Raw genomic sequence first — 26,882 nt, forward strand, 5'->3', positions numbered from 1 at the left:
ACTCATTCATTTTGTGTATTATTATTTTATCTTAATTCTCTATCTCTTTAATCTACTATTGCACAAATATACTTCTAATTAATTTCTATATTTACGTATATTTAAATAACTAGGGTAGTAATTAAAAGGACTTCTTAGCCAAAACGTTAATATTTTGAGATGTTATTTATCAAAAAAATAACAGAAAAATGGTAATGGTATATCCATTTTATGGGGCAATAGAAATAAATACCACATAGTGGATAAACGATACTGTTATGGTTTGTTTGACCTCAATATAGACGTCTGTAACATCCATCTTAGCAACAGATGGGTAAACTGACAGCGGGATCTGGAATCCTGTCCGAGAGATAGATGAGTAAGCCGAACGGTTGAGTAATATTAAAGATGTTCCGAGTAATAAAAAACTATGGTGAATGCTGCTATCGTTTTATATTACTGTAATTTCGGATCCATAAAATAAATCATAGTTTCGTATCCATAGATCATTCACAGGCTTAATACATCCTTGGAATACTTTATGTGTATAAATGCATCTAGATGCATTCTGAAGTCTAAAAACACTGTGAGACTAAAGATGCAAAATACTGTTTTTACCAATTATTGAATGATAAATATAATCAGGGTTCTTTTTTTTTGATCTACCTAATATTTCGATTAAGTAGCATCTCGGTGAGATCACTTTTTCTAACATGTTTGGCTATAATAGAATATTTTTACATGCACTTTTTTGTATTCAAGATAAATATAAATGAAAGAAGAAATACTTATTTTTTACAATCGATACGAGAATGGACAGTGTTGTTTGAACAAAATAAGTGAAGAAAAATCAACATAAACGAGCTTGAAGAATGCATAAATAATGAGTAACAAGTCGATAGACATTCCCATTACAATTATTCGATATCTCTTATATCTAAAAGACTACAGTAATCGAAACATTGTTATTTAAATAAAGATTCGACGACAAAATAATTATGCCGCGGAATCATAGTAACGGGAACGTGTTTCGGGCGACAATTATACCTTAAGAATTCGAGGAGTCGTGTATCGCCGGGGCCCTAATGGCCAGGGATATTATCGAGTAGCTACCTAAGGCCACGATCAACAGGGGCTTGGTAGCCCCCGTGTTGGCGTACAGATTGAAATCCACCCCTTCGACTTCTTTGTTCTCATTGTTATCGCCGCTCGCGCACAGCACGAAGCCGCTGGTTATTAATGCAACGCGGCACAGGCAACTTTGAAAAATGGCCACCGGCCGCCGATGATTCAGAGTTTTGCGCGAGAGACCAGGCGGGTATCGTGTCGATGTATACAGTCTTGAGGAATATACGCCGTGAAACAGGTGCGCGTTCGCACAGAAACGTTCGCACAACGCCCGGCGTCAGGACGTCGCTACGCGAAAAGATACGCGGATCATTGATCGATGGGTAGAATGCATTAACAAGAAGATGACGAAAAAAGAAACTTAAATATTCAGTTGGTCGTATCGTAAAATATGATGTATCCTTGCCGTAGTGCTTTTTACTGAGCGAAAACGCGTTATTACAGGAAAAAAAGATTCTGTCTTCCATTATTCATTGAAATTTATATTCGATTGTTTTGTTCGTCAGATCTTTTGAAATATTATAATCAAATACATTTTACTCTCTTGTAATACATATATATACACAGGTACCTATATAGACCTATATAATGCAATTATATAAGTGATAATTTTTTTCATGTTCTAAACTTACTTCTAGTTTAATAGCATCTTATGCACACAAGTAATATATTTAAGAATTCAGAATATTATGCACATTACTTGGGCTCCCGAACGAATTTGTATTCACCGATTGACACGCGCGGTATTTTTTGATACTACCGTTGTGCCCCCGACCGCGACAATTGAAGTCGATGCCAATCGACATGCGCGCCTCTTTCACTTCGTGCGCCCGTTGCCAATATTTCACTCACGCTCTATTTATTTAGTCCCCGGATAGTGCAAAAGTTCTCATACAATTTCCCAACACGCTCGTCGCATTTGCGCGCGACATGTTCTTTCGCATCTCGGAGAGAGAACTTCTGGGGAAGGCCACCTTCCGAGTGGAATATATACAGGATGTTTCATTGTGAGGCATTCTCTCAAGAGCTTTACTTTCTCGGTAGATACGTATTTAATGCAATTCAAAGTGGAGTTTTCCTTGACAAAATGCGATATTGTAAACGAGCACGAGAATTTCTTCGTAATTAATCCTTGCGCGAGACTACGTTCAAGGTAGTTCCTCCCCCACTTCTCTCTCTCTCTCTCTCTCTCTCAAAGATAAAGACCTTCCACCGAATACCTCCTTTGGAACGCTTCGTATTTTTCCGACATGACAGATCTCGATACTTCCCATCGATGCATCTCGTCTGTCCAAAATCAATATAGCTCCACAGATTGTTATTTATACGAAGGTATAGTATTCCGTTTGAAGTCTTTCTCTCTCGACATTATCCTGCGAGAGCGGTTAGCGGGGGTGGCTGTACAGAGGCCAAGCGATGCGCGGAGGGGGACACAAGGGAGCACAGTTAAAAGGGCGGGGATGGCGTAGGAAACGACGGATTACAAGAAGCGTCTCGGGCGCCTCTAAGCTCGGTAATGCGAAGGCGGGAGAACGAGGGCTCTTTGATAAATGCGAAATGTACCATTCGAGTTTGTTATGGTCCCCCGCAATCCACTATTTACGGCGTTTTCTTTGAACTTCCGGGAGGATAAAGACGCGCCCAGCGTCGAGCTAAACGATGCGGTTGCTACTTAAATTGCGAATCTGCGAGAAAAACATAGGAGGAAAAAGTGTCGCGACTCTGATATGGCGCTTTATAGAATGTTCTTATAAATCATTGCTGCAAATTCTTACTTAGATTCGATAAATTCGATTTTTAACTAACCTATGAGGGAATTAATTATTTTATTGCATTATTTCTACATTATCTTACAATTTATAATTTTTGTTTTCATATAAGAGGAGAGATGTATCCTAGAATTTTTAATTTTACTTTATTATTATTATTATTATTATTATTATTACATTTCGAGTTAAAGTAATATGTCTACGATTAAGAAGAGGAAATATGTATCTCCATTTTTTGCATTGAATGTAGTGAGATCATGTACACTTATTTCTCCTACAGAAGTATCAGTTGCCTGAAATGTTACTCAGGATGATCAATCGATCATTGATGTGGAAGAGGATGTTAGTTGGAGATTAAGAATTTTCTTTTGCACGTCGTTTTCTTTTTCTCACGATCAAGTGAATTGAATTTCTTTGAAGAACCTCAATCAGTTTGCGCAGTTCTCCAAGTCGCCGCGTAAATGACGATTCATTTTCTTAGGGAATTTTCTCCTTTCTTGGAGAAACGTTGAGATAAAAGAAAATGAAAGAAAATCAAAAAATTTAAATAATGATGATCGATGAGTAATAATGATTATGCAAATATTATGTTCAACAAATATAAAGATAATGAAACACGCATGAATAATTATTTTTCTCAACCACGTTTAAATGTGATAATATAAATTCAATAAATTACGGTCTGAATGTAAATATTAATATGCAATCATATGCGCATATCTATGATTATTTTAATTTAATTCAATTTCATTGATGGCAAATCGAACCGAACTTGATAGAAATTCCTCATAAATACACAGTGTGATTCACGCACAGATATCCGGCTGCATATCTGAGAAAATATAATTATCAATAATTTTATGAAATATTGAAATATCAGAGATGTAGAAAGAAAATGGCACGGGAATATATTTCAAGGATATTTTTCTCGTTAGACAAAGATACTAATTGTTGTAATATATTCTTTTTTTATTTCGAGAAATTATTTTTATTTAAGATTTGCAAATATGAGTCACTTTACATTAAAAAAACTCGTACTAAAATTCCCGACAGAAACTTGTTTTCAGCAGGAAAGTTCTAATTAGAATTTAATTACAATGCTGTCAGTACTTACATTTGTTTTACATCGCGCATATGAATGGACTTGATAAAACATATACTGTCGTGCGTAGTAAGATTTATCATTTTCATGTAAAAAAACAGTACAACATACATACACGCACATACACACGCATATATTTTCCGTATCGCGCTTGCTATACGGTCGCATGGGAATGCGAAGGGTTAATAATGGCAGTGTCAAGCTATATGTACATTGTTTCTTGTTATCGTCAGAAATACGTTTTCTTTGAAAGCGCACGCAATCGGCTCATTTGGACGCGATCCTCAGTTTTATCCTGTCCAACGCAGTATGATATCGTCCCGGTATTTTATGGACAATTAGCGAGCCATTTTTATCGGAACACTTTGGACGGGGCGCGATGCACAAATTTATAATTAACAAACAATCGATCATTTACTTTGTCGCTATCCAGTAACTGCACGAGAGAATTATCGTTCAGTAATTACAACGTAAATAACAGATATTTATGCAAACTTTCCCGTCATCAAATGCGTGTGCGCCTCGCAATTTATATAATACGCAATTTATATAATTTGTATAACGCTACATGTAATTTCGCAGATGAAAATAATGACGAATTATTAAATCGCAACGGCTTTTCTATGCTATTAATTATCTAAAGCCAGGTTTTCAACGATTAGTTCGGGATGATATTAAAGAATAATGAGAAGGATAATGAATTATATGCAGAAACTAATTAATTAATCAAACTTTAAGAATGCGTATATGAAATAGATGGAAAGTATTGAAATTGTGTATCGGAAATCCGCAAAACAATTTTGTGAGATGGAAAGAATTTATTTGAGAAAAATGTACGATCAGTACATTTGTTCGTATTCTGTTTTCGATTACAACTGGCTGCAATCCTCGTACGTACACACGTCTATTTGCCGTGTTTGCTCGTCGAATGACGATCCCGTGCCAACTGTAATTATAATAAAAGGCACGCCGCTGCGAGCTGAGTCGGCAAAGTTTGTCGGCCAATTTTGCCCTCGCGGGACAAAACGTGTCGTTTAAATCGGGAATTCCGAGAGAATTACATGCATTTCGCGATCGCCCTCGCTCACTCGCCCATCCGGAAAATTTGCATGCAAGTCCTTTTTTGTGCCGTAGTCGCCGTCGCGCGGCGGCGGCGGAGTTCATTCTGTGGCGCGCGCGACACCACCAACGATCAATCATTTCCCAGAATCGCAAATGCATCGCGGATTTGATAATTTCCTGTTCTATTCTTTTTGTCTTTTTCGGCGACGCACGTGACAGGAATCAGATTATTAATTGCAGTTTTGCATTCGAGATCGATCCATTTAATGTCGCGACGTGACGTATTTTTCTGGAAACTCGCGCGCACCGTTTTTGTACCGTCGCATGTGTTTTTCTAAAATATACATAGATAAATATGAATGCATAAGAAAATTTATATGCCAACGGAAAATTGTTATAACTCGTGGAATCTATGAAAGTATGAATATCTTATAAAAATCCAGCAAATAGAGTAATTATTTCTTATAAATACAACTTGGACAGAAAATATGAAAACGCGTTTAGATTTTCGATTTTAATAATCTTTTATCGTGGAACTGATTTAAATGAGCTTGTGATAAATTTATATGAACATAACTACTTTTTATGACTTATTTCTAATTATTTGATTTTTTCTAAGAAGCAAAATGTAAAACTTTTAGAAATATATTTGTGAACAAATGGGAACAAAGTTTTATTAATTTTACAATTATTTATTTCACAATTATTGGATTCTTTGTTATATTATTATATATGGATTTCTATATTATACATATAAAATGGAATACATACCATTTTAATCTCAGTTTTATCGATACGGATTGAATCAATGTTTCATAGAGAGCAAAATCTGTAAGCTTGGAAATCCATAAATTGCATCTTTTATTTTACAAAAATTAATTGCGTGATACATGAAAATGGATGTTATTTTCGTAATCAGCACTTCAAAGTTATATAAAATTAATGATGAAAAAAGCTTTTAAAAGTTTTCATTTTGCGGAGCCGTGTAATCTGTGTGGGGCGATTTGGTATACTCCGCTTCGCCCTCCGTTGTTATCGCTATCGAGCTTTTCAGCAAGCTTTACATTCGTTTCATGACACTCTTCAAGCCTCACGAAAGCCCGGCAGCTGAGCACACGAGACCAACGACGACGAGGACGACGACGGCACGTTATATCCGTTGCGACATGGCGATATGTATACCCACCGTGCTGAGTACACCGGGTATTAATTACGGCACGTCGAAAAACCGTGTATCAAGATAATGTAATCCCACTTTCCGCAGAACGCGAGTAGAAACGAGCGTTATTGCTAAACAGACCGCACGCATCTCTGCGTGCAGAAATTAATGTACACGCGTAAAAATTAACGATGTGCGAATAATCGCGTCGCTAATGATAAACTTCGCGAAAAGGGTTATTGCAGGAAAAATCTACATTCATATTTCATATTACGTTCATAAATATGTAATATGAATAAGGTAAACTGCATACACACATGTGTCTCAAAACTGTTTCAACGTGAAAAGATGTGTAAAAGTAAATGTTTCTTTACTAACCATAATTTGTTTAAAAAAGGATTTATAAAGAAGCGAGACAATGATTTATTCTGAAGCGCAGAAATAAAAGGACTAATGTTAAAGACGGAATTAATGAAATAGTTGAAAACTCCCTGAAATATAGTATATCGCATTTGCCAGGATTACGTTTCAATTATCGTGCTAACTTCAATACGGCTCGTGCTACAAATTGCGAGTAACATAATCGCTGTCAGACATTCTCGCTTCATCGCGAGTGCGAGTATTCGCTCGCGAAACGATTTTCATTCTCGGAATGTCTTTTCTATCTCCGGCAGTGAAGCAGCGCGTTCCGCTTACGCTGTCATAAAATCCAGCGCGTTGTCTTCATTCCATTTAAAAGATTTGCTCGCGAAATATGTGTCAGAAAAATATCCCGCTATTGCCGAGCGAACATTTTGCTAAATATACAGCAGGTCCCGTGTGTTCGAAGCTCCAATATAGTATCCAATATAGTATCAAATATTCCGGGATCTATCGAACGAGAGTGGGCGTTTATTTATAAACGTCGGTTTGTCCCGATGAACCCGTTTTTTATCGTTTGTTAATCCGGTCCCTGTATAAATGTTATGATGGCTGAATAAAATCCATTTTGTCGAGCGAGTCGTTATCAGTCTCCAATAAACAGAGTTGACTAAAAATTGCATGAAATACTCGAAAAATGCTCTTTTTTCCCCAACATTGATTCGAATTTAATAACCCGTGAAACACAAGAACATTTAAACTTTCATAAAAAGAATGAATGCATCCATATTAAATTATTAATCTGAAGCATCATGATCTTTTTGAAAAGATTTGTATTTTTTCCAAAGCTACCGTAAATTGTGTTAACTCTAACTAGCCACATTCCGGTCCAATGGATTGCTAAATGTTTTTCGGTTTTCTAGTTTTCACATAATAACATAATTTTCTGTTTCCTTATAATAAGTTCAGTTTAAATTTAAATCATTTTCTTGATCTGATATTATCATAAACATTCTTATTCAAATTCTGTATTTCCAATTTCTACAGTACAAGTTTAAAAATATTAATTAGAATGAAAATGACCAATGGAGCAAAGTCAAGCGATCTGACAGATCGGAGTGTAGCGGATTAAGGATTCGAAAATAAGTGTGGCTAGCTAGGGTTATATTAAACAAATTAAATCATTATTCTTCAAAGAGAGATGTATAAGTATGTAATATACAAAATAGTGTATAAAGACAATAAATGGTGTTTTTTATGAAGTACCTCAAGTAGTTGAAACCACATATACAATATGAAATATAAAATATAAAAATATAAAATAAAATAGGATTTATAACGAACGGTGCAACGAACTGAAGTCGAAGCTCGGAGTTTGTTGAAGAAATATTGCCTATAATTTTCTTAAATGCCAATGCATCTTTTTAGTTTAGACGTGTAAACACCGTTAACGGTAATAACATTCAGAGCGGCAAGTTATCAGTCATGATATCGCGATCTACTTCCTGATCGCTGTAGCGCAGCATCGGGGCGACAGGCGACATCGCCGACATTTAGATAAATTCAAACAGACACGGGGGATATAATAAATGTGTACGCGATTATCGATCGGATTTCACGTTCTTCGCGAACCTGTTTATCTCTCGCATTTAAATCAACGGTGAAAGATCGTTAGCGGTCCCCGTCGTATAATTGATCTGGCAAAGCGCGCGACGGTGTACAGTTAGAGGCGAATGCGGAGTCTTGTCGATGTTCGTCTAATTAACTAATCGTCGCGTGGATCTTATCGATCTAATCCCGCATACGACAGTTGCTGCGGTCGGAATCGTGCGTATCTGCGAGCAAAATCGTTGCGAAGAGCGGCATTTTTCTTTTTTGGACTTTGTGTCTCGCTCGTGAGATCCCGTTATTAGAACTCGCTTTTTGTATAAATTTCCGCTGGATAGACATCTAAATTGCTTCGTTCGCATCGCTACAATAGTATCGCGGAAGATTGTGTTAACAGACTTTTAGATACGTCCACAAGATTTCGAGAAAAAAAGAAAGTAAAAGTTTGGCCGAAGTATGCTAAAAAGTTATGCCGTCTTTTAAGAAAATCTTAACGATAAATAGATTTTTAAAATATGCTCTTCGGTGAAGTTGTTATGACACGCTTGTGAGCTATTGTTCTTCCAAAAACTTTTGATATTCGATGTCCTATTTCTGCGACGAACAAAAAAAAACAAAAGAAAAAAGAAAGACTAGAAAATGAGGTGCACGTGACTCAGGGGCGTAAAGTACTTCCGTGAATTCGACATAAATTTCCGGGGCGTTCCACGTGTTTTCACGGGGGATAGCATCCGCCGCCGGCGACCAGACCGGCAATCGTCTTCTAGGTATGCGATAGGTACATAACTACATGTGGGCGGCGGAAGAGGGGAGTCGCAAAAGGCGACATAGGGGTGCTGGACGGAAGAGGTGCTCGAGGTGCCATCGGAGCGCGAGAGCAAAAAGACATGAATATGTATGCACCGGGTGGCAGCCGAGCGCTAAGATACGAGCACTATCGCGCTTATTCATGCGCCTTTTAATATTTAACCCGCCGGTTTACCTGCCCCTTCGCGCGCACATTACTTTTCTAATGCGCCCTGCGTCCCTGTGCTCCTTCGTCGAATCTAAATTTCATCCGAAGCAGGCGAGGATAGAGGAGGAAAATATTGGAAAATACGCAGAACTTATGATTGATCGCGACTTTTTAATTCGTGCATAAATTTATCGGAAAATTGGTATTTAAATCGCATTTTCTAAGCGACTGAATTTGTATTATACGTCAAAATACTGCATACTTAAGAAGATTTATCACGGAGTTTAATAATAATAATAATAATAATAATAATGGTTATAATATGGTTATAATTCAGATAAAATTCTGCTGTATAAATCAGCTATTTTTATTCGAATTAATTTTAACTTGTTAGACAAAATAGTATAAGTATCTCAATTTTATACTATGTAATTACACGTTATAGTTATATTCCTCGGATATATAGTATATTTGTAATCTGCATATATGCATGTATCGTATGCATATAAAATTGTTTCATGTGTATAGATTTATCGTTAAAAGATATAAATCATCGTTAGATTACATAAATCACTGTCATTGCTTTGTGACATATTTTTTTTCTCGTATAGGATCTCTCTAGGCTTCTTATAGCGTCGCGACGCACCGGCCCTTTCGTTCCTCCGTACAGTGCGCGAAAGATCGCGGCGAACAACATCGTTGACCCACGATTAGTAACGGTGAATAAGAAACGTACAGGCGATCCTAATCAGTCGTCACGCCTGTGCGTACGTAATGATGTCGTTATCGGCGTCTCTGTACACTCTTGAGCCATACGTTGCACCGGCTCCCCCGCGCGTCTTGTTATATACGTACGTCATACGGCCCGTACCGCGTCTCCCGCTCTCACGCACCCTCTCTCTATTACTCTTTTGACAATGATTACGGTCGTTTGTCGACAAGGAGATTGCTTTGTCACCCGCTCGTACCCGCGCGAGAGCGTGTTTGACAGCGCTTTAGTCGTGTCTCTTTAGAGCCACGGAGAGAACTCGACAGGAGGCGACGTGCGAGAAGAGGAACTCGCGCGAGAGAACAAGTTGAGAATAGAGGAGCCCTCAGGTAAGGTCGTTAGATCGGGATAAACGTCGAACAAAAGTTATGCATACCTCTACCGTGCCCGGTCGCGCGTTCGCGCGCGCGAGAGTTGAAAAATATTAACGTAATAATATTCGTGACACGCGAAGTGCACGGATTCGCTTTGAGATCGAAAATGGCATGCTGCGTTTTGCATCGAGAGGCGACATATGGTTAAGATTATACGTTTGCCTTTTCACGCGGAATGCATTCTTCAGATAATTTTGCTGCGCTTTCGCGGCTACAAGTGTCTAATATTTAAAAGAAATTTTGACGTGGAAAATTACGTAAATAGATCCATAGTGTTATTCGGATATTTGAAATTGAAAGAATCTTTTTTATTTTTGCTTTTCCATTTATAGTTAAAATAATTTTGACACTTTTTAAATCGGGGTTTCAAAGATGACTTTAATTATAAAAAATTGTAAGACAATAGCTTTAAGAAAACTACTCTCTTTAATATAACAATTTGAAATAATTATGATCCATATAACTAATATCCTACAGAAATAAAGTTGAATATTTGGTGTTAACCTTTTCGCTTTAACACGCGAATGATTTACCGGCAGATGTGTGTTACGAGAGCATGTATACGTATATGGCGTGTTCGCATGTATTTGCGTGTGTGTTTCGTGTGTATGTGTGCATTGTATGCGCATTGCATCACCCCAGCATCGCGTCGCGATGCTTGCATAGCGCGTTGCAGAGGGACGCTAAACAATACTGCGACATTCGACAACAAGCGCGTGTCCGTTTCTACTCTCGTGTGTTATGTTGTGCAGGTTGACACATATACATTAGAGAAAACTAGAGAAAGTACTGTATGCGGGTTGCAACTTGCAACACAGTCGCATCGGGACGGTGTTAATTTTGGACAGTTTTCCTTTTCTCTTTAGAATTCGTTGACACTGAAAATGTCACAGAGATATTCATCTTCTATTTTTTTAAATAGCTTCGAAAGCTAATTTTTTAAAATAAAGTTTTGCTCTTGATACTCGGCAACTGTATAAATCTTGCGATATTCCGCATAAAAAGGGATACGCGAAGTGGTTGCCAAAGTACGATAGCCAAGGGCAGTATGAGCTTTCCCAACCAGCCCTGAAGATGTACGACGCGTGGCCCTCGCAAAACGCAGGCACCGCTGCATCGTTGCACCGCGATGCGGTGAAGATCGTGTGTGACAAGCTAACCGCGTGCGCGCGGGTGACCGTATGTGCTGTGGGCAGGACAATGTTTTCATTAACTGAATACATGGCGCAGCGGGTCGACAGCCCGTTCAACATCGTTATACCGACAAATAAAGGACGCAGAAGGAGCTTTCCGAAATTTCCGAGCAAAATCCGCGCGGAAAAATCCAACGTCGCGTGTTCACGTATAATTGAATTGTCCCTCATTTTGTTTTTCTTTTGCGGAACCACGTGTGTATCGAGAATTTTCACTTGATTACGTTTACGTAAGAAAAATCTGCAAAGTATAACTTCCTACCAAGAAACTTATATTCCATATTTCATAAAACAATATTTTTTACGATTTTTAAGCTAATTTAAAATAACTCGATATCAATATAAAATTGTATTTAGTAAACTCATATTTTAGGCTAGAAATATATAACAAGGCTGATTACGGTAAAATAAAAATCTATAAATCCTAGAAATTAAAAATTTTATTAATATCTAATAATAATAATTGATGATTACTTTTAAACTAAAAAAAAAATAAATGATAGAGATAAAGAGTTGAGTTTATATGTTATCTGTAATCTGTAATCTGTAAATATTTGTACGTGCAGAATGCTCATTTTCTCATAGCGCTATAGCGCTAGGATATATTTAATGATATCCACGCATACGATATACGTTTGATCAAATGCTCCTTCGTAAAATCGTATTAGTCTGTGTCATTTTGCCTGCAGTTTCAGCTTTCAACGGAATATCATGCACGGTCTTATCGTTTGTCGTCTCAACACGCATGTAACCAAATACTTACGCGTGCGCAAACAATCCGATATTCGCTCGCGCGAAATTCTCGCGATCACGTTTCTCCTTTTTAATAAACCGAGCGTGAGCACGCGCCGGCTCGGCTAACTAAGACGTGAACGTGCCGCTCCAACGTGCCGCGTTATTAAGCGATTCGTACTACGGTATCTTATATGAAAAAAAAATAATTATTATATATGTGTGTTTTCTTGACGTAAGAATAAAATATTGCACTAGAGTATTGAAGTACGTTCTGTTAACACGAAGAGATATCCTACGTACGTGTAAAACTTAAAATACCTGAGATTTCTCATTATTTTCTTGAAATAAATAGGTATGCAGAAATTAACTGGAATTGTAAAAAATACATTTGTTATTTTATTTATTGTATACATATATGTATACACAATGTGTGATACAATTGCGATAATATGCGTGCGATATACTGATGATAGAATGTTTAATTTTACTTTGAATGATTTATATGAACGAAAATAGATAACAGTTCGACTTAAGTCTTTCCAAGTAATCATTTTTTAGAAAATACTGTTTGCATAATTTACTTTTCACTTTGAGTGATCACAATCACGTTGAGTGATTTAGAACGAGCATTTCACAATAAAACCGCGTAAAGTGGCCTTAAGGTCTCGCAGCAAATTTATACGACCAAGAGCCTCGCAACGACGGCCGGCCACGGCTCGGAGACCGCAAATTTCCGACAGCGAATAAAAACGCGGGAAAAGTGGAGCATGCAAATATATTCGGGCGAACGCGCGCAATCCCTAAAAGTTTTGCGCATCGAGCCGTTGGGGAGGTTAGTGGTGGCATAGCGCGAGGTAGGTTGTTGGAGGATGGAAAAACGACGGGCATGTATATGCACAGGTAAATTAAATAAACATGCTGTGCAAATAAGACCGTCTAGCGACTCATTTTATGGTCTTCTTTTGCTCTAGTCGACTTTTCACTCCAACTTGGTCACTCAACTTGGTCAACGTCACGACGTCGCACGAATACTAAGTGTCATAAATAAAAATCCTATACGATATCGTGACGATCTTGTCATTTCGTTGACAAACAATTACAAATGCCATCGTTAATCGTTTGTCAAAGAAATTTTTGTTTGCTGATTTTGTACATTCTATATAACATATATTTAACATAATAATATACATTTTTAATATGCAGACAAATGCTAACACATTTATTTGTTTCAAATAGAAGAGAATTCGAATTTACAATTATTAATAAAACTTAATTATAATATTTAAGTGTATTGTATTTATACAACCATAATAATAACAATTAATTACGATTGTAATACATTATTTATAGTAGCGCAGAACTTTCCAACAAATGTTGATAGATAAGAAACACGATTTAGATTATCGTATCGCGAACTGTTTCTTAACGGTGCAGACTTTTCCTAACGCGAATCTGAATGCGTCTATATCGTAATTTGTAGTAGTCATTAGAGGGATCGACCCTTTGTAGCACGCCAGAAGCAGGATCCTAATCAAAGAACATCGTAAATGGGGTGCAGCGCTGATTGAATAAAAGTATACTTGGGGTCAATCAAGTTCTGTTTCCGAATTGTGCGTCTAGATTCTATTTGCGGACCATGAACTCCCCTCAGAATCGTCGATGTCAATCGCTCATTATAGAATCACATAATCGCATTTGATACAATGCGCACAATAGCATTTGTTTAAGATAGTTACCCAAGAGCCTAAGTCCTCAGATAAAGACAGCGTAACAGCGCCGCAATAAAGTGTGCGTATCTCTGCAAGTTGAGAAGCGATTTCCCCTTTTCCATACCTAGAAAAAGAATAATTTATTGTTGCATAAATATTATATTTTTTTATTATAATGAACTATATATGTATATATATAGGTAATTAAATAATTTTCAAGTAATTAGATAGGTAAATAATTTTATGTTAGTTAAAATAAAATAAATAATACAAACATAACTAGAATATAAATCATATAGTATTGTCAATATATTTTTTGCAACAATTTAATCTTATTTTCTCGATTTATTAAAATCACACATTGTCATTCATTCTAAAACGTAAAAAAAATATATGCATTAATAAAATCGTAGCATGTTTATCAAAGTGTATTTAAGTAACACATTTCTGTCATTTTAAAACGCTTGATTCGGCAGAATTAATCGTTATCTTAAGCGATGCTAACAAGTTCACAAAATATGTGATGATCATATTTATTTAATTTGAAATACAATATAAAAGATTCTCCGCGCATTTATTTGATGTTAAATATTTACGCTAAATATTTACGTTAAATGATACATTAAATATTTCGATTTGCAACGACAACTTAGTTGGCACGCGGCGCTTGATATATATTTTGTAACGTATGACGTGAGGTAATAGCGCGTGCCGCTCCGCGTATCGTCGCGTTGCTCATCAAAATACGATTGTGATAGGATCGGGAGACTTGATTATTCTCTAGGATCATTACTATTAGCATTTATTAACTCCCGCACTTAAAGCTTCATGAGCGTCTTTGTCGAAGCAAACATATCTTAATGTGTGATTCGTTCGTATAAACATAAAAAGTAATAGGAAATGGGAGTTATAAATCTATTTATTACAGTCACTTGCTAACAAGGCTCGAATATAATTGGCATAAAATGTATTTTTGGACCAAGAATGCGGGGTAATGCATGAATCATTGTATCGAGTGATGAAAATAAAGTAGAAAGCTATATTGTAACATTGATAATTATTTTATTTTATTTTAGTATTTTAAAATACTGAAACAAAATATTTGGCATATATTTACTTTATAATGAATTTAATATTTTCTGGCCGCGACAAACTAGTTCACGCACAACGTTTATTTTTTTGCCACATATTATTGTGTCTATGATCGCTTTGTTGTTCACGCGACGACAATCGAGCGGGTAGACAGTGATTGCAATTCGCTCCATGTCGCATCATTTTCCTTCGAAACGCGATTACGATCAGAAGAAAACATCAATCTCTATGTCAGGAATGCCATGTAATGTGCCGCAATCGTCTTGTCATAATAAGATAATTAAATATATGCGCGATTGAGATTAACTGTGTTTTCACAAGTCTACGTGTAACGAAGGAATCTGATAATGAGAGGAAAGGAGGAGACCCATGGAAGTATCGGCATTGAGCGACAGCAGAGCAACTACATGTGTAATGTTTTATCATTCATGAAAAGTTATTTTTCTACCTATTTAATTGCTTATTTTATGTGCATAATAATTTTTTTTTATATTAATTATTCTAGGAATTATTATAATATTTATTGTAGTACTAAAATGTACTTGTATTTTACAGTTCAATGCTGCCTACGTCACGACACTCCGCTGTTGCGTACCGTATTAGTGAGTGATAAAGATATATTTTATTTTAATTTGAGATAATGGATCTCTCTCTCTCTATGAATTGTACTAGATGTAAGTAAGACTGTAAGATATAATAAATGTGTATCAAGTTAATATCGTAAGAATAACAGAGATATATGTATATAACGTCTCATAGATCTAGTGCCTTAAAATTAATGGGTTATAACAGATTAATGTTAATATTTAATCTTGGTAAACTGCTAAAGAGTGATACGAATGATTTTCACAAATAAAAAGTGTTAAATCTGAAAAAGATATTTTTTTTACACCTTTCGCCAAATATATACTTTTATAAACAACATTTGCAGAAATAGTTAAAGAACATTTACATATGTATAGAATAAGGAAAATTGTTAAAATTGTTAAAGTTAAATGTGTTACTTTCTCTTTCCAATTATCTTTTTTAATTAAAATCTAATCTAATTTAATTTTGAATTTGGTTTTTCATACAATATTTAAGGAATATTGTAATAAAAGTTAATATCAATATCTACTTTACTAACTGACAAATACAGCAACTGACAAAATTATTAGGCACCCTTTTTCTTCTATACGGTCACATAAGAATAGCCATGTATTTACTAAGACATCATGATTACTGAAGCCTATTAGAACATGCTGTCACTTATGACATGTTCGATGACGAAGGGCACTAATATTGCTATATTGGGCAATTGCTAGGTATATCCTCAATGATTAAGGAGAACCATTGACGCGATAATTGACGTGTACCTATGGCTATTGAGTATGTATCTATCATTGGATACGAGGCAAACGTGGCAATATTCACGTGCGAGGTTACAGTTGCAATTATATATGATATCGACTTTCATAAAGTTTTAGCTAACAGAAATATCTGAAAAATTGTTTCACAGCGAGATATAATAAATCTTTAAGTTCATGCAACATATAATGTTGCGAGCTAACGTTGACTTTTTGATGGAGGTAATCTCTCGCGATATTTTTACTGGCGCGTTATATATGTTACTTTATCTTCTCTATGGCATACGCTCTTTATATTCATGCCGAATTTCGCGCGATGAAATTAATCTGCGAGCAGGGGGCTTTTGTGCGAAAACTAAATCGTGTCTCGATTCTAAAATAGGAGGGATAAAAAATTTCGTGCAGACGAAGATAAAATTTCAACTAGTTCTAGCAAAGCGCTGATCCGCATGGCAGGGATTCATCGCGATCAAAACGTCAGTCGTGTATTTTTGTTCTCCGATATACGTATTCTTTATCCAATACATGTTTAACCTTTTTCAAACAATCGATTTTATAAAATAAGCGACGTTTTTTTGCAAAATGGATGTGTATATAGTATGTAAAAAAAGTATTTGCATATCTTATATATGTTAAGGTCATTTTGTACAATGAAGAAACTGATTATTACAACAAGTTTTATACAATGTACTGATACAAATAACTGTAATGTATTCTAATAAAATATTGATCTCTTATGTAATATCTTTTTATTTATATAAATTTATTTCGAATAAAATAAGTTTGTGTGCTAGATAAGCTTTTTTTACCTACTTTATACATTCAAACTTTTTAAACAGCTGTTTTATTAAAGGAAAAAATAGGGTTAATAAAAGAATTAAGGTAAGAATTTTATGTGGCAGTTATTCTGTGCGATACAATACACAGATATTTTTTCTTTAAGTCTTAAAAAATGTATCAAACATTAAAATGCATCATGTACGAAAAAAATTATTTTATTGGATCTTTATTTTATTACTTATTTTATATTATTTCCCTGTTTATTTTCTCCGTGTGTAAACGTTGTTACTTCAATCGATCTATCGAAAGAGATAGGAAACATTCGAATATAGATTGAAGGTCTCAATCATCCATAATTGGGCCGATAATCCTAAAACGTGCGCTTCGTGTCGCGCGTTTCACGTATCCTGTTCGAAAACCACCTAGACAGAGAGGGAAAAATTCAATGTCGAAGATAATGAAAGAATTTCACGTTTTTGCGAAATTGCCGTCAATTGGAGACATTGTCCCTTCCCTACCCTTCTCGCTCTCCTCCCGCCCGGAATATCGTTTCGGCCAGACGTGATGGTCTTTACGTCTTGGCAGCTCCATTATCTGCGCCATCAATCGGAAATTCTTTTCCCTTTTCATCATCGCAGGGACGGGAAAGGGAGTGAAGAGGGGGAAAGAGCGAGGGGTTTGAGAGGGAAATGGTTTCATTAAAACAATCCCGCTGGCTCGCGTAGCTCGATCAAAACCCAGTACAGAATAATGTGCGTATGTCATTGACGTGTGTCGACTACAGTGCTCCTCAGGAATAGTTATATCGTTGATGCGTCTTAGGAAGAAAAATGTTTTTGGATATTAGAAATTTAGAATACGAAGTGTATAGGTATATTCTTAATACGATTAAAATATTTACAGGCTTAATAGATTTTTCTGCAAACCTTGGATAGTAATCTCATTCAGTTAGATTAGTTAGAATATTAACAGTTTTTACTAGTTTCAAGTACATTTATATAAATAAATAAAAGAAAACATTCTGGGATACTTCTTTGATAAAAGCGTTTGAATGATCCTTATTAGAACTATATGTAATACGATAATAATTTTTTACATTCTTTTTAAATATGGTACATCTATTATAATTGCATAATGTTTGTTTTAAAAGACATAAATCGCATTTTCGTTCATTACTGTTGAACTACCCTGTATTTGGCGCGTGTGTGCGCGTGGCGTCGTGGCGGCAGTGAAATGCGTGTATCTGAACAATTAGGTTTCAGGCCACCCTTAGTCCGACATGGCAGCCGCGCGGCCGCAAAGGCCTCCCCCCCTGTCCCCGCGATAATATGTACGTGCTAGAAACTCTCGTGTTTTCTGTTAACGTATCGCGAAAACATGAGGAATAACGTTTCCCATTGCCGTGCCGTGACAACGTCGCCCGCCGCCCGCCGCCCCCGGCCTAATCGCGAAAAGATATTTCCACCTGGCATACTGTAGGGCGAAGGCGGGACGGTCGGAGGCGGGAATCGCGAGCAAAAAGCGCGGCCACTCACGAGAGGAATGTCAACTCACGCTCGTGCGATCGTATCCGCGCGACGATAAACGTCGCGGGGAGGTTTCCGAGGTATTCGCCGCGGACGATTAATTCGCGCGATTAAAGATAGTCAAGTGGAATTCCTCAGATAGCGCGCACCGTCCCCGGATAGCGCCCCTCGATTCGCGCGGCGAGTATACTTACGTTAGGTATTGCACGTCGAAATTGACTCGTTACGAGTCGTGCCGGATAATTCCAACATTAGTAAAACATAGTAAGTTGTCGTCACCAGGATAATTAAAAATTCTTGTTCTCTAATAATGACATTTTCTTTTGAAAATGATTATTCGCGGCATGTGTATAACCACTGACACCATTTTATTTTCTTGTAACATATTTAATTTATCACATTTTCAAACTATATTAAAAGAAATCAAGAGATTACAATATTTTACATACGGTTAAATGCATATGCACACTTAGAATTTCTTAGGTTAATAAAATATCTCTACAAGAATGTGTCGTAGGTATATAATGCAACTTGAAAAATAAAGCTTTTATTTAAGCAAGGAGTAAATGAGGGAAAGAGGGCTTACATATAATAGCTTTCTTTTTATACAGAAGAGTGAGGACATTTGAATTCTGATTGCTCAGATAAGGGTTAACTTGCGTATGTGTGTGTATGAAAGTCGTCTGTTAGAGGGAAAGTGGTAGAACTCGTGTCCGTTGCGTAACTAGAACGTCAATCTTCGACCGGAAAAATGGACAATTATCCCGACAATACTTCGCAGGGGGTGAATAGCGTAGCGTGCATTTATATTTCCGTCGAAACGATGTTGAGCGCGCGTCGTCGCTCGTTAAGACTCACCGGGTCTGGCGATGGAGAACCCTGTCTCGGAAATATTATATTCCTGCCACGACAGCGGGGTAGAAATAATATGATTAATGAAGGTTACTCAAATTAAGTCGGAGCATCGAATCTGCGACAACCCGACGACGCGACGCCGACGTTCGCAAAAAGAGGACGGGCGTTTTTATGCAAGAGTAATACTAAAACATTTAAGCTCTGATTTATACATTCGTTTGTAGTCTTTTATTTAATTCTTTAAATGTCAGAAAGCTAAAATGTAAATACTTCGTATTAAGAATTATAGGTCATCAAAATTAGGTTTTGCATTGAAAACATTATATTTTTAGAATTAATAAGATAACCGAGAAATTACAATCGTGTTTGTTAGAAATTTATAAGATTCTATTGTTTTATTAATATCAAATTCGAAGAATATTTTCTAAAAATTATATACTACAAATTACTACTTATTGTTTACAAAAATTATAGAGCACTTCGTAATCGGGAATAAATGCGTTAAGTACTTCCAAAATTCAGACATATACCTAAACTAAACGTCCTATGTCGTGGAACGTAGGAATATATTGATGAAGACTTTTAAAACTCAAATGTCTGAACATCTTAATAAACGTTGTACTAATCGGTTCGAAAAGCTCTTTGGTTAAAAATTATTTCCATCGTCCTTTGTACAACGTTGTGACAAGAGTTGAAAGCTATCTAAAAAATTGCTATATGCGTAGTAGGCATCGAGCTCGCTCATTATATGTAAATGCGCGAACCAAAGAAAGAACGGAAAAAAGAGAGGAATAAAAAGAGATAGATATAGAGCTGTCCCGTGTGGTAAAAACTATTGGGTTTATAAATTATAAATTGACGACGATTGTTGCTGACTCTGGGTTGATCCGAGCATCAACTAAGACGAGTGATCGACTCTCTCATTTGCAACCTATTATTTTTCTGTAACAATAGAATTATTAAATTTTCCTCCCCGACCAGCCGACTTTGATTTCTGGTATCCTTCTAGAAACAATTATCTCTAATAACGCAAAAAATACAATTCCGTCGGTATCGTATTTATGACTGCGCGAATATGTCCCTTTCATTTTGTGAAACCGAATAATTTAATGAATTTCTTTTTCTAAAAAATCACAGGCTCAGATTGTGAATAGCATTTAAGACAATAATAGTTGTTAATAATAATGATACTAACGATCGATATTGAAACTCAGATATATAAGAAAACTAATGTTAACAACAAATCATAACGATCATCTGATTTCAGCTAACGAGCTGAGCGACTATTGCATATTAGTTTAAAAACGGCGTCGTATCATACATTGAAAACTTATTGTAAGATTGAACTGAACAAGAATTAACTTTACTTAAATTGATTTAATATATTTAACCCTTAACGTGTATACGTGGGTCTACGGCGTCCGAGTCAAAGTGATATCTGCTCGTAACTGTAAAACTTGCAAGCCTGTTAGAAGATATTAAATAAACGATGTTTGTCAAAATGACTATAAAATCGTCAACTATATATACAATGTAGGCAGATGTTTCATGAATTTTTTTAGATTTTTTAAAATACTTTAAGGTAGGGAAAAATAGCGTTGAATGTGACAGACCCACGTATACACTTAGAAGGTACCGAAAAAACGTATATACACTTTAAAGGTTAATGATTCATTATTTTAATTTTTACATATACAAACAAGTATAAAAAAGCGGAAAAATAATTCCATAAGATAAATAGAATTAATTTGAATACAGCTGTTGTTAAAAGATTGGGGTATACTTACAATCGATACGTAGTACGACATAATTCTATGAGAATTTTCAGTCATGATTTAATTTTAAATATTAAACATTATTATTTAACATGATCTAAAATTTAAATATTAACATTATTTTTCTCCCATTACTACGTATTTCTGTTTTATTAAAATTAACATGGAATACAGCGATAATTCAGTTTATTTTTAAAACAAAATTTTTAAACAAGCAATTAAATGAAGTGTTGCCATTACTTATACAAATGTAATTATGAGAAAACATAATTAGACCATCAATTTGATAATGATATCGCGAATATCGAGCTCAAAAATAGTACAATTTATGCGAAAAACATATTTTTCATTGCTCGTTATAAATACGGCTTAATATGTAATATATAAAAAATAAATTTATTTGCGTCAATTAACATAACATTTCATTTGTTATTATAAAATTAATGCGCGCTATAATTATCTGTTATATCTAATGACGTAAAAATGTTTAATAAAATGTTTAGTCATTACGAAAATATACCAAATTATAATTAGTGAGATCTCTGGTCTTTCTCTTTTTTCGGTAAATTTTTACAATTTAATTTTTCTTCGGAAAGTGTTTGATACTTGCGTGAAATCTCTATTGTTATTCAATTTTACTCAGAATATTATTATCGTTAGAATCGTTCTGCATTAAGTGGTTTCTAGAAAATATAACGTGTCCATGGCAGTGCCACAAGAACTCTCATGCTAAGCTCGCATTGCTGTACCAACTGCTTAAAAATTCCGACCGTCATCGTCATCGGGCGACAGCTTCAGATTTCATTTCAAAAACAGCGCGCCCCTCGAGCGGCCTCTCCAAATATACGTATACGGCTTGCCGTAATACTGAAAGACGAACGCGACGGGAATGGAAGTTTACCGAGCTTGTTTTGGTTAAGTCACGTTTGGAAAATAAACCTCACAGGATGGAGTGTGTATAGGATCGTGCCTTGCGATAAATCCTGTTTCCTGACGAATGCCATCCTGCGCGAGAGAAAAATCATCCGGAGGATCCTTTCAGTCGCGCGCCCCGACTTTTCCCTTTTAACTAGAAAATGTTTGACATTGCGCGGGACACGACTTTCCGAAAGACAGAAGATACCATATGGAAGTCGACCTTTGGAAAATATTTCTTTCACTTTAATTGTCGCTTCTTAATACTATTTATAAAAATTCTGCAGATTAGATCACAATATTAATTTAATGAATTATTCTGTTACATACTATATTTCTAATACATTATATATATGGCTCATTCTAATTGATACATTTTTTAAGTTGAAAGTCTTTAACTTAAGTCTTTAAATTTTCCCTTTTCCCTAGAGATTCTTCGAAAAAAGATAAACATGAATTACAAATTGAGAATCGTCTAGCATGTACATACTAGACGAACTATATGTTTGAAATATTGACAGTAAATAAGTTAATAAGATGAAAAATAAAAAATGAAATTGTATTGGAAAACGGTAAATTTTCTACATACATTTGCGCACGGCGCAATAAAATTGTCGATTTAACACCATGTAATATCTTACTCTGTTATATGTATATATTCCATTACTAAATATGATAAATTCAATTCTTTCGTTCCAAAAGTGCAAATATGCAAAATGTAAATATAAATTTTCACAAAATGTTGATTTTTAATAACCGGTGCATGTTGTGAGTAAATAACTGCAATAAAGAGAGTAGATACTTTTTGTTTACATATAAATCCAATATAGAGAGATCGTTATACCGACCTCCACATCTGCCAAAACATGTTTTTGACCGTTTTATTGAATTTTCTTCCGATAGACGTTTGACGGCTCAAGAGATCCCGTTAAAAACGAATATAAAGCGCATTTGGCTTGTCGGGCGAAATTCGTAAAGCGAAATACGGTAACGTTTCCATCTCTGGAGTTTCGAGAAGTAACGTTAAGATCGGACTTCGAAAACTTGCGGGAAATCGAAATGCACTTCCAACAGAAGCTATTTTTAAAGTGACTCGCTTCTCCTCCATGCTGTGGCGAAATTGCACTTTACTTCAAACTTCCTTTACTGCCCTTTAAAATGGGTGCGTTTACGGCAAGAGATTCGTGGAAAACGAAGGAAAACTTATTTGTTGACTACTGACTCATAGGCGAAATAATAACAACGTCTTACATGTATCCAATCCTATAAGAGTATTTTTAATAAAATTGTAATTTTTTTTAACTTGAAGCACATACCCTCTCTCGTTCTCTTTTTCTTTCTTGTTATGAATCAAGGGACACGGTAATGTCTTGTGTCAAGTGTACGCGCGAAGCAAGGCACGGACGCTATACTTACGCCACCCAGCTAGAGCGCAGGCAAGATTTATCATTCGGCTATAACAGTTGAAAGGATGCATTTCATGAGCTCAATCGATTCATTAGGTTCATATTATAACAAAACTGTCTTTACTTTTGCTCTGTGTGTCCTCTAAGCTGAAATTTTACAGCTCAAAGTCCAAAATTGCCAAATTTTATGATAAAAAAACGTCATAAAAATTACCATCTAAAATTTTTTTTCGTTAGAAGGCATCACGGAACTCGACCACCTGACATCTGTCATCTGACATCTGACATCTGTCTCGCTAACGTTAATATGATAGTAGTGAACATAATAACTAATGAATAATGACATACGAGGTTATCCTCCTGTGTTATTAATCATATAAATAATAAATATATGAAGCAATATATGTCTGTATTTTTATTGTGAAATAGTGATAAAGTAGCGAATATATAAGTGAAGAAGCCCTTAATTCTTATTTATTTATGTCTATATATATTAATTTATGTAAATGTGTAAAATAACGTTATTTTCTGACAAATGACACATGAATAGTAAAATATTTTCTGTCAACAAATAAAGAATATATAAGAATTATAAGCTTTTCGACTGTATTCAAAATTTATTTAGTTGTTTTCTATCAAGGTTTCCAATTTCTATTTTTTATTAGTTTGTTCATTATCGGCGGTTTACTCATATTAACTCATAACTAAAAAAACAGGAAAATAATTATTATGAACCTTTACATTGTATTTATGATATATATTTGATGCCTATTCATATATTAATCAATGTTAAATGTACATTTTTGATATAAAAAAATAGAAAACGAAAAATTGTAAATTCTACAGGACAAAATTTAAACATCACTTATGCATGTAATTTTTTTTGCTGATTTTAATAGTAAACTGATTTTATTTGCATATTTGTGTAACCTTTTATTATGTATTGCTAATTAAAGGAAAACGCAATCCGATTCTGCGACATCTCGATTAAAATATTTAATCGTGAATCGTCGCTCTATCGAGAAAACGTGGGGCGTTACATCGGAGGAAGCTATGTTGACTTAGAAAGGGGCGATCGCGATGATTCGCGTAGCATTAGGGAAATTCGCTGGCTCGCATTTCATTACGACTCGATAAGACAAAGAAATCCCTTTCGGAAAGAGGGGACGGCCTCGTAAAGTGAATTGAAAAGTGCTGTTTCTCTTCCCTCTTACCTCCCTCACGTGATTTTCTTTCTCGGTCGCCTTTTCGGGCTCTTTCTGTGCCAGCAAACTGAGGAATTGGAATATGTTACGTTCGAGACGCGACGTAATATTGCAATGACTTAAAGATAGGCAATTGTTCACTTATAAGACTTTATTTGACACATCAGAGCAAGTGATATGAGTCGAAGGCGTGATCGCTTCTAGAGACGACTAAGAACTAACTCTTACAGTTCAAGAGGGATCCTTGCTTAAAGGAATAGGTTGAATTTTCGTTGATATGTTAACCAATAATGCAACGCGTTCTAATATCGGAAGTAGTGATTGGAGCGACTTCTTAAAAGAACAAGTGAAACAGAAAGATTTGCGTATGATGCAAAGATATGTTAGGATAGGACTAGTCGTTATTAAACGTGACTAGGAAGTACAGAAAAAGAGTTTTAGACAAAAAATATAAGTGAAAGTAAGTGGGATCACAAGAGGGTATAAGGGTCCAGACAGATAGCGGGACTTAGGTTTATTAGGGTTTAGTTTTTAGGCGTTTGCCTGGAAAAACTGTCGTGTAAAAAAAATTTAGAAATGGAAATAAATACGTGAGATATGAGTTGCGGCACGTAACGAATACGGTTTGCATAATCGGAAAGAGGTTGGTATGCCCGGGATATTAATAAAGATTTATAAGTTTCCGCAGGGATGACTGATTCGCGCAGTCACTTGGGCTTAGCGAATCCACCGATTCGAGCTAATATACACTGCGGATAACTCACATATATTTACACATCATGCATACCTATAAACATATGTTTTTGCAAACGATAAAAACGTAAGGAAAAGTGGAAGCCGGATATAACCTAATTCAAGAATAATAAGAAGAATAAGAATAGGAACAAGACCTAGATACATGCTTGATATAGACGGAGCAGAATAACAAAAATTAAAGCTTATTTTTCATCCACGTCACGTTAAAGAAAAGTTTATAAATAATTGTCGTTTAAGAAATCTGTCTCATATTTCTGGTATAGCGGGACAAAAATTCACATCGTTCAAATTGTTTCTCTCTATTAAAGAAACATCCGATCGCAATGAGATCTCAATATCACTCTTGCGAGCAAGAGACCGCCCCGAATTAAATGCAGTACCACGTTAAATATTCGATGTTGCAATTTTGTAATAGCGGACCAGCACTACATCTGACAGCTCGCGAGAAAATACGAGAAATTAGGGCAGCTGTATATCCCACAGAAGACAAACGATGTATAATTTTACTCTCGGATGCACTTTCGGAGTCATAATTTTCCGATACACTGGGTTCACTTTATAAATTTGTTCTACGCATATGATTTTAGATATATTACTGTATTGAGATTTTTCTCTTCTTTTTGTACATTTATTGAGTTATACTGTAAATACTATAAATAATTTAATATATGAATAATATAAAAATTGAGTAATTGTACGCTAAATTCTGTTGTATATAATTATTTTTCAATTAAATGGAAAATGAATGTATCATTAAATAATTAATATCATTATAATATCATTGAGCTATTTACCATTTATTTAAATTATTAAAATCCCAATTTTTTCACGACTTTTACCAAATGATTAATACCAAAGTTTATATTACTATCATTGTTGAATATCGCAAAGTATATATCGTGTTACAAAAAGAATTAATTAATTCAAATATCAGAGCATATTGCATTGTGTGACTTTTTGGGAATATAACATATCATAATAATATTATACAAAAAATACAATTACCTACAATGATCGTTTGATGAATCACATAAGTTTTATTGAAATCATTGTTACGACATATATTAACGTAGCCTCAATAAGGCAAAATAATATATGCTCACAGCATACTCGTGTGAAAATATTGTTATATGCCACATGACGCCACTCATAACAAATCATCGTTGGCGGAACGATCTTTTCCCTCATTGATCGCACAGCTGCATTTGTTTCCATTCTATCACCGAATAATATTGGATGTGTGGTATTTCGCATCGATCGTAGCTATAGAAAAAGAATAGAAACGATGAGATTAACAGAGAGTGTGTACGAGCGAGATGCATCG

General features: G+C 35.4%; 1 protein-coding gene and 1 long non-coding RNA gene across 4 annotated transcripts in view; one reads left to right on the forward strand and one right to left on the reverse strand.

The window, feature by feature from the left end:
- The window catches only part of LOC139771480 (uncharacterized), a 41,233-nt gene extending 25,523 nt beyond the window's left edge, over positions 1-15,710 (forward strand). The window contains exon 3 of the long non-coding RNA XR_011717915.1: positions 15,550-15,710. This is a non-coding gene — a long non-coding RNA (uncharacterized lncRNA). The remainder of the gene's footprint in view (positions 1-15,549) is intronic.
- LOC139771477 (latrophilin Cirl) overlaps positions 1-26,882 on the reverse strand; it is a 447,191-nt gene that overhangs the window by 366,901 nt on the left and 53,408 nt on the right. Inside the window, exon 2 of one of the 3 annotated variants that reach the window (XM_071704284.1) lies at positions 13,930-14,026. The exons of 1 other annotated variant lie outside the window; for it this stretch is intronic. The gene's annotated coding sequence lies outside the window, so the exon portion shown is untranslated. Of the gene's footprint in view, positions 1-13,929; positions 14,027-26,882 lie in introns of those variants that run through there. One more of the 3 variants, XM_071704290.1, reaches the window with a different exon arrangement.

This window comes from Temnothorax nylanderi, unplaced genomic scaffold (genome assembly GCF_030848795.1).
Source record: "Temnothorax nylanderi isolate EJ_2023f unplaced genomic scaffold, tnyl_v1.0 TNYL_tig0040_pilon, whole genome shotgun sequence".
Taxonomy (NCBI): Eukaryota; Metazoa; Arthropoda; class Insecta; order Hymenoptera; family Formicidae; genus Temnothorax; species Temnothorax nylanderi.